This window comes from Gossypium arboreum, chromosome 7 (genome assembly GCF_025698485.1).
Source record: "Gossypium arboreum isolate Shixiya-1 chromosome 7, ASM2569848v2, whole genome shotgun sequence".
Lineage (NCBI taxonomy): Eukaryota > Viridiplantae > Streptophyta > Magnoliopsida > Malvales > Malvaceae > Gossypium > Gossypium arboreum.
Window position 1 is genome coordinate 56,471,175 of NC_069076.1, and position 9,206 is coordinate 56,480,380.

Below are 9,206 nucleotides of genomic sequence, written 5' to 3' on the forward strand. Positions count from 1 at the left end.
GATAGCAACTTCGATGATGAGGTTGCTACTGAAAGATAAATCAGCTCATTCTTGTTCTCCATGCTGGCGAAATTTCAAAGGTCTCCATAGCTAGGGTTCCAAGCTTTCCAAGCTCAATAGTAAGTGCTCCCAAGCCCCGTTTTTAATGTTCTTTGTATTTTTGAAATCCCTGTAGCTTACTCTCTCCATTTCTACCCATGTTTCATGTTAGGGTTCATGTTTAAAAATTTACCCATGCATGAGTTACTTGTATTTTGATGGATTATGGAGGAATATGAAAGTTGGATGTGTGTTAAACATATTTTCCTAGGTGATTTTCATAAAAAAAATCGTTAAAGGGACATTTTTGCAAAAGTTGTAAAATGTGTTGTAGAAATGTGAAAATAATGGAAAATGTGAGCTACCATAATAGAGAAAAGTTTTCGGCCAGGCTTGGGTAAGGTAGAAATTGCATGTGTTTCATTATACGAGCCTAGGGACTAAATCGTAAAAAATGAGAACGGTTAGGGGCAAAACGGTAATTTGGACCGAGGGTGAAATTTAGATTTGAAATGTATAATGTTGAGTGTTAATGATTTAAATCTTGTTGTTATAGACCCCGAAGAACAAATTTTGGAGGTTGATCAAGGAAAATGAAAGGTTTCAGAATAATGAAAACCCGTCACTGAAACGAATACCAGGTAAGTTCGAATAACTCAAAGTAAACTCATAATATGCATAATTACATGATTTATGAATGCATGATAATTGCATTTGTTAATGGCATAAAAATGCATGAAATGTATCTTTGATAATGACTTGTTGAAAAATGTCTCGGTTGAGGTTAAAAAGGGAAATTCGATGGATAAACCATATTTACATGTATAATGAGATCCTGCATGTGTTGCAGTAAGGATTTAGCTCAGGCGGGTAATCTATTGATCTCAATTATGAAAAGGATCTAGCCCGGACGGGTGTTCCTTTGGATGATTGAGCCTCCCGAAGAATACATGTGCATTAAGGATTTAGCCCGGATGGGTAATCCGATTAGGATCTGAAATTAGCCTGGAATGGTAATTCAGATTCGAGCTCAGTAAAGGTGTTTGTCATTGTAAGGGATTTAGCCTTGACCGGTAATCCCGGCATCACCTTATGAGTTCACTATACGGGGGATTTAGTATGGACTGGTAATCCTGTCGTAAGATGCGAGGTTCACGGGAGTGCATACCTGAAACGATCATTTGTACGAATTGACGGTTAATGGATATTCTATCGAGATTTCCTAGAAACTCAACGAGATTAATATGAGATGTTGAATGGTGAGCTCATCTAAGATAAATTACATGGTGCTTTGTTATGTAACTAACTTATTAATTGAGTGTATGTAATAGGGAAGCCATTTCATGCTTATTAATTTTATTCCCCAATTTGGTTGTATGCTAATTACTTGGTAAGTTTACTTTCCAGTTATTCGAGCTTACTAAGCATATAAATGCTTACCCCTCTCTTTTCCCTGTCTTACAGGGCTCGAGGACTCGTAAGGATTGAAAGATGGTTGGAGAGTTAACACATTATCAACTAGTCCAGCTTTGGTATAAAGACATTTCTATTTTGTTTAATGGCAAGTATAGGACTTTTGAGTATTTTGTTATATGTGTCATTTGAATTTCCAAATGAAGGCATGTAAAGATGTTCCTATCTTTTTGTATATGACCATGGGAATTGGCTTATTTTGAAGTAAGCTATGACCAACAAATCTATGCATGTTTATATTCATATGTGATGGTTTGTTTATAATTGGCAATGAGTCACAAGAACGAGCCAATTATGAATGTGTTAAAGTGACATGGAAACCCATAAATACAGGAAGGGGAATAACTTTTTATGTATGAAACCAATGATATGAGGTTTCCATACAATGAGTTTTGCCAAGATTATTTATAAGAATAAAATCATGTTTTACTTTGTATTTGGTAATCATTAAGTATTAGTGATGAAAAGGGTGACCAAAGGCTTGGAAATAGCCTATTAAGGTCCACACGGTTGGACACATGAGCCTGTGTCTAGGCTGTGTGTGACATACGGCTCACCCCCATGGGTGTGTGTTATGGCCGTGCGTCCCTTGCACCTAAAATTTTAGGTCAGTGTTGTACATGGGCAGGCCACACGGGCGGGTGTCTTGGCCGTGTGTCCCTAATTGTATGATATGTTTAAAGTCAGTGCTGCAGACAGGCAGAGGTCACGGGCGTGTCCCAAGCCACACGGGCGTGTGTGACTACACAGCCCCACCGCACGGGCGTGTGACACTTCAAAGTAAGGGAAATTTTCTAAGAGGCCCAAAGTTTATCGAACATTCCCGATTTTGTCCCGAACTGCCCCTAGGTATGTTTTAGGCCTCGAAGGCCTGTAAAAGGGATGAGATGTACATGTTTGAAAAGTTTTAAATCTGGGTGAAACCTCGTAACCTGATTTGGTACGTTTGAAAAGTCTCGGTAAAGCCTCAAACCCTATCCCGACGTCGGATACGAGTGAGGGGTGTTACAGGCTGAATCGAGTATTGTGAGACCCACCATTGCTGCAAATAATTTTGACGTGAAGCTGAACACAGTTCAGATGATACAACAGTTTGTTCAGTTCAATGGTTTGTAAGACGAAGATCCCAATACTCATTTAGCCAATTTTCTAGAAATCTGCGATACTTTCAAAATTAATGGCATCACTAATGACGTCATTCGCTTATGGTTATTCCCATTCTCATTGACGAACAAAGCAACATAGTGGTTGAATTCTTTGCCATGAGGTTCTATCACCACATGGGCTCAAATGATTGAAAAGTTTATGCCAAAATACTTCCCACCAGCTAAGACAGTCAAGTTGAGGAATGATATCTCTTCCTTTGTGCAAATTGATTTAGAGACTTTATATGATGCATGGGAGAGATACAAGGATTTATTAAGAAGATGCCCTCGCCATGGGTTACCTCTTTGGCCATAAGTTCAAACCTTCTACAACGATTTGAATCCCTCAACTAGGAAATTAATTGATGCAGAAGCCAGTGGAAATCTAAATAATAAAACATTCGAAGCGGCTTATGAGTCTATAAAAGAGATGGCACTAAATAATTATCAATGACATGTTATTAGGAAAAAACTGATGAAGGCAGCCAGTGTTTTCAGCATAGATGTAGTCACCATGTTATCAAATCAAGTAGAACAATTAAATAAGAAAATTGATGGTTTATATGTTTCTACACAGGTACATCCGGTGATGCAATGCGATACAAATGAAGGAGAAATGAGTAATCCAGAATGTTTACCCTTCACTCCTAGCACAGAAAATGAAAAAATCAATTGTATGGGTAATAATTCTAGCCCTTAAAATAACCCTTATAGTAATAACTATAATACAGGTCTGATGAACCATCCCAATTTCTCTTGAGGTGGTCAAGGAAATCAAAGAGCACAAGCCCCTCTAGGCTTCTAACAACAACCATATCAGCAAGAGAAAAATGTAACACCCCTAATCGATATCCATCGTCGAAATAGGGTTATAGCGCTTTATCAGAGTTAATAGAATAAATACAGTTAATTCATGTCATTCACTATTCGTATCCAAAACCAATCTTTTACAATCGTGTTGTCCCCTAATCGGACCTTCGAGACCTAATTTATACATTAGAAATAAGTCGGGACTAAGTTGGGAACTCAGAGAATTTTTTGGGAAATTTTCAAAATTTTTCCTACATACAGAAGACACAGGCCCATCTGGTAGGCGATGTGCTCACACAGCCAAATGACACGCCTGTGTCTTAGGCCTTACCCATATAACTCTCTAACTTAAATCACATGGCTAGCCACACGCCTATGTGCTAGGTCGTGTGGTTAATTTAATTTTTTTTTAAATGTAGGTGCAGGATTCACACGGCCAAGAAACATGCCCGTGTGATAGGTCGTGTGTCACACACAGCTGAGACACACGCTCGTGTCTCTTCCAGTGTGTGCAATTTGAAGCATTCTGTTTCTCAATTTTAAGGATGCAGGGGACACACGGCTAAACCACACGCCCGTGCGCATGGCCGTGTGTCACACACGGTTGAGACACAAGCCTGTGTGTCTACCCATGTGGATGAAAATAGGCCATTTCAAGGCCATTTTTCTCACCTAATTTGCTATCAACCTACAACAACACTTGAATACATTTACCAACCAATTCAAGACATTAAAACTAAACCAAAATCAATCTTATGCATTTCATATTAGCTCATATGTTCAAGTGTTTAAACTTACCAACTTTACAATTATGTTCTTATGGAAATTCTTAACAATTATACCAATTCAAAACCATTCATCCACATGTTTATATACCTCCCACTATATAATCATTTCAACACACATCAGTCTTAATAAAGCTTTGTATAAATACATGAAATATGTTCAACACTAGCCATTCCAATAGCTAGTTACAACCAAAATATTTCATCACTTGATCTATTTTAGCCTATACATGCCATTATACCAAAAGTTAACTTGTTTCATATATCGAGAACTCCAAGAGATAGTGTGATACGTCTTCGACTAAATTCCAACCTTTACAAGCCTCCGAGTACTATAAAACAGAGAAAAGAAAACTGAGTAAGCAATTCAAATGCTTAGTAAGTTCGTATAACAAGAATTTAACTTACCAATCATGTACATTCAAAATAAGTATAAAAATATGCATCCAAATTATTATGGCTATTTGCCTAAACACAAATGATATCAAGAAACTTGTTAGTCATATATGTCATGTGAACATCAAGAATCAAGGATGAGCTCATCATGTAATAACTTTCATAAACATATGCTTTTCATATCATATTTCCATATAATATATGAAATTCCATAATCAATCATCTTAAGTTCAATTTAACCATGTCCAAACTCTTACCATGGAATTTATTTGAAATATCGTTGGATACACATGTAGTACACTCAAAGTGTACAAAACTAAAAATCTGTCAATTCCTATCCAAGGGTACCCAATAGGGCACATAATCAAGAAGCATTCTCTCGAGCCATATAATAGGACACTTATGTGAGTCATGTAACAGGAAACTTATTTGGGCTAAATCAGGAAACTCATAAGAGTTTAAAACAGGAAGCTCATTAAGCTCAATAGGTAACTCTGAAGAGTTATTATCAGGGAGCTCCGGATAGCCATATAACAGGATGCTCAAGCGAGCCATATCAGGAAGTTTACAAAGAGCCTATATCAGGACGCTTATAAAGAGCTGTATTTGTGTCCGCAATATATGCAGGATCACAACCGATCATATAATAGGACGCCCACAAAGAGTTGCGATAGTCTGCAACACATGCAGAATCACTACCGATCACGATGCTGCAGGAACCATATAACAAAAAGCCCGAGCGTAAGAGATATTGTGTGTTCGCAACATATGCAAGATCACAACCAACTGGGAAATCCTATATCCATCGAATTTCATCCATTCAAACAGGACATATTATTTATCGTGCAATATCAGACATGTAAATAATTTCGTACATTAAACATTTAAATAATTCACACATATATAACAATCAATTTAAACATATAAATATAAACAATTTAGTTATACGAACTTACCTTGTTACTTGTTCTTATACAAATATCTACTAATTCGACACTTTTTCTTTTCGTCGATCTAACTTCGTATTTGAGTTATCCAGATCTATATAAATGAATTTAACATTAATTTAATAAAATTCACATTCAATTTCATTGAATTCACGTCTTAGGCAATATTACTATTTTGCCCCTATACTTTTGATTAATTCCAATTTCGTCCTTAGGCTTGGAAAATGAAATTCATGCAGTTTAATCCTTATTTCAAGCCTAATCAATTTGTACATATAACTTTTACAGCCCATGTATTTGAAAAAAATCATAAATTTTCCATGAATTTTATATCTTTACAATTTAGTCCTTAAATCACAATTTCATCAACATTTCATTTATAAAAATTGTTTATCTACCAATAACATTTCATTTTATATCATAAATTTTAAAATTTCAGCATACTCATTGATGGAAAACATTTAATACTTTGATAAATTTACGAATTAATCCCCAAAATAGGTAGATTAGATTACTACAATCTCAGAAATATAAAATTTACTAAAAACGGGACAAGAATGCTTATCCAATTATGCTTGTTTGATTTTCTTTCTCTTTCCTATGGTTTCCATAGAATTTGGGGAAGAAGATGATAAAAAATGATGTTATTAGATATTTATTTTATTTATCATCTTTTATTTATTTCAATTTCCAATTTAGTCCTTTCTTTGTCTTTAATTTCCATGGATGTGTAACACCCCAAACCTGGCCTAGACGTTATGGCCGAATCTGCGATGTCACATTGAAGTGTATTTTGAAAAGTGTCGTTCTGTTCGAAAAGTCCGTACTATATAAAAATCCCTCGTAGTGATCTTTTACAAAACTTTTAAGTGAAAAGCTTCAGTAGGTTTAGCAAATGTTTAACCATTTAAGGTTGTTATTACACTTTTAAAGACATTGTTTATTGCGGTAGCTTTTGAAATATGTGTTTTAAAAACATTTATCTTTTGAAAATTTGCGTTCTACTACTAGCAGATATAAATCGAAATGAGTAATCCCAAATCAAAGTAAAAATTAAAGAGGCCTTATTACATAACAAAAACCCAAATTAAATAGCTTAAAGATTAAATGCTTAAAACAGTAGAAAAAGTGGCTTTGTGGCCACCATCGAGTCCCTCGCAGCACCGACCCGCCTAAGGTTTACCTACACAAGAAAGCAGAAGGGTGAGTTTATGAAAAACTCTGTGTGTACTCCCCTTACAATAATCAGTCAAACCATAGGCAAACACAGTTTGGGCCTAAGCCCGTTTAAATGACGGTCCAGTATCAGTGTGGGCCTTAGTCCATTACAGTAACAGTAACAGTGTGGGCCTTAGCCCATTACAATAACAGTAACAGAAATGCAAACTGAAGTCCTACCCATCCATCCTCTACACTCCACTCCGTCCAGCCCTACACTCTATGTGGGGATAAAATCAACCTACCCATCCCTACACTCCAAATATAGCACTTATTGCGGCACTAAACAGTATTTCCAACAGAGCTGCCAGTACAGTACACTTCCTCCAAATATATCAAACCCACCCCCATGCAATATGTCATGTCATAATATCATACGTGTATGCAGCATGTCATGCTCAAATACAATAAAACATATTATAGGGTATATCAGTCATTTCATCAATATGGGGTCCAAGTATACTTATCGACCTAACAGTAGGTCCACAGTCGTCTCGAGCGACCCGTGCAACCTTAACGGCGAAACAGTGAAAATGGGCCCAAAGCCCATAATACGGCCCATGTGAGACTACATGCCCGTGTGGCCCAATAAGCCCAAAAATGGCCTTGGCCATGCGAACTATACAGCCTGGCCCAATACTCTCCACACGCTCGTTCGATTTGCCCTTGTGGGCCAACAAGCCCGTGAGGCCCACATAGCCCATTTTGGCCCAACGTGGCCCAAAGCGGCCTAAGCCCATGAAATCGCTTATGGTGCCTTCCTGATCAAATGCCCACGTTTTACACGCTCGGACTACCACACGAGCGAGCGTACGCTCGTGTAGCGTCAATGGTCATACTTTTCTGGCTTTTGCCGATCTACGTTAAAAAATGTGTTTACACACCTGTTTGCGGAACAAATATGCGAATGGCTCATGTGCTTCCCAAACCTATATCAACACGATACACTATCAGTCCTTTAATCTATGGGGTTAACAATCCCTTGAATAAAACTTAACTAAATTAAACATAACACTTTCATTTCTCGAGCGATTAAGACTCCTCACATTTCAATCGATACCGAAGATTGATTATAGGCTCCTACAGATCATCTGCACTCAAGCCGAAATCTATTAACCTTTATTAGAACGTCCACGTACATAGTTGAACCAACATATAGTACTTACCAAAATCAAAAAAACAGATTTTAGGGAAGGAACACAATTGGTTTTCTATTGCATAACAAAAACCCACACCGCAAAGGCAAGGCTAACACCCATGCTCTAGCCATAACGGCAGAAAAAGAAGAAGTTAGAGACAATATTACTACCAAAAGAGCAAGGGATTAGATAAGAATCATGCACCAACTGATTGTTCACATAAGGATTACAAGAACCGAAACAATTGGAAAGGAAGCTAAGCAGAAATCTGCCCAAGTATTCAAATGGAAAGAGATGGAAGAAGATGCAATCAGTTATAGGGAAATCGATTGAGAAAGGGGGAAGAGAGCAAGAGTCAAACAAAACAAAGACTAATACCTGAACAAGTTTGAGAAGGGTGTTCGGCCAAAGGAAAACAAGAGAAGGAATGACTACTAAGGTGTAAAGAGAATAGAGGAAATTGGTTTGCAAGGCACTGTTAAAGAACAAAACCCAAATGACAAGTTCCCCAAATGGTCACACTCAGAATTCGGCTACCAACAAAACCCCAAAGCCAAAGAAGTGAAAAAGTAACAAAAAATAAAGAAAACAATCGCTATTAAAATAGGAAGCAAAACCACAAAATTTCGACACCCAAAAGCCTATGACTGAATTGGCATAATGGGAAACCCATTTCCGGTAACCTACTACCATTCCCCTACTCCATGATCCCCTCCTCAAATCTCTCCTTACAACCCTCAATCGACCAATTCAAACCTCTTCCAAACTCCTCCTAAATTTCAGCCACACACCCCACTCCCCTTCAAACACTCCAACCGCCTGCTAGCTTCAAAGTTCCACTTCTACTCAACTTCTTACACGTCACAGCAACAAAAATAAGCACCGTTGCGTGCAACAGGGCTCGAACTCAAGACCTACTAGCAGTAGTAACACACCACTACCCCTTGGACCAATAGGCTTTTTATGACATACTTTACCCAATTTTATTTAAGAGACCTACTAATCAGGGACAGGTTTAATTCAAGTAAAAACAAAATTATGTACAAGCCAAGGCTTGAATTCAAGACTACTCCAACACTCCTTAAGACACTCAACCACGGAAGCACACATGAATTTACTCAACACAGCATACAAAAAATAGATACATAGATTTTTAGGGCATGACAGGATAAGTCATCATAAATATCTACTAACTTTTCTTAATGATCTAATTACTATTTAAGGACTTCAAGTTTTGAATTTCATAGCTTTTTA

The 9,206-nt window shown here is 37.3% G+C and overlaps 1 non-coding gene across 1 annotated transcript; it reads right to left on the reverse strand.

Annotated features, from left to right (window-relative positions):
* Positions 1 to 2,850: 2,850 nt before the first annotated feature.
* LOC128295769 (small nucleolar RNA R71) lies at positions 2,851 to 2,957 on the reverse strand. The gene has a single exon (XR_008286320.1). It is a non-coding gene; the product is annotated as a small nucleolar RNA R71 (small nucleolar RNA).
* Positions 2,958 to 9,206: the final 6,249 nt, after the last annotated feature.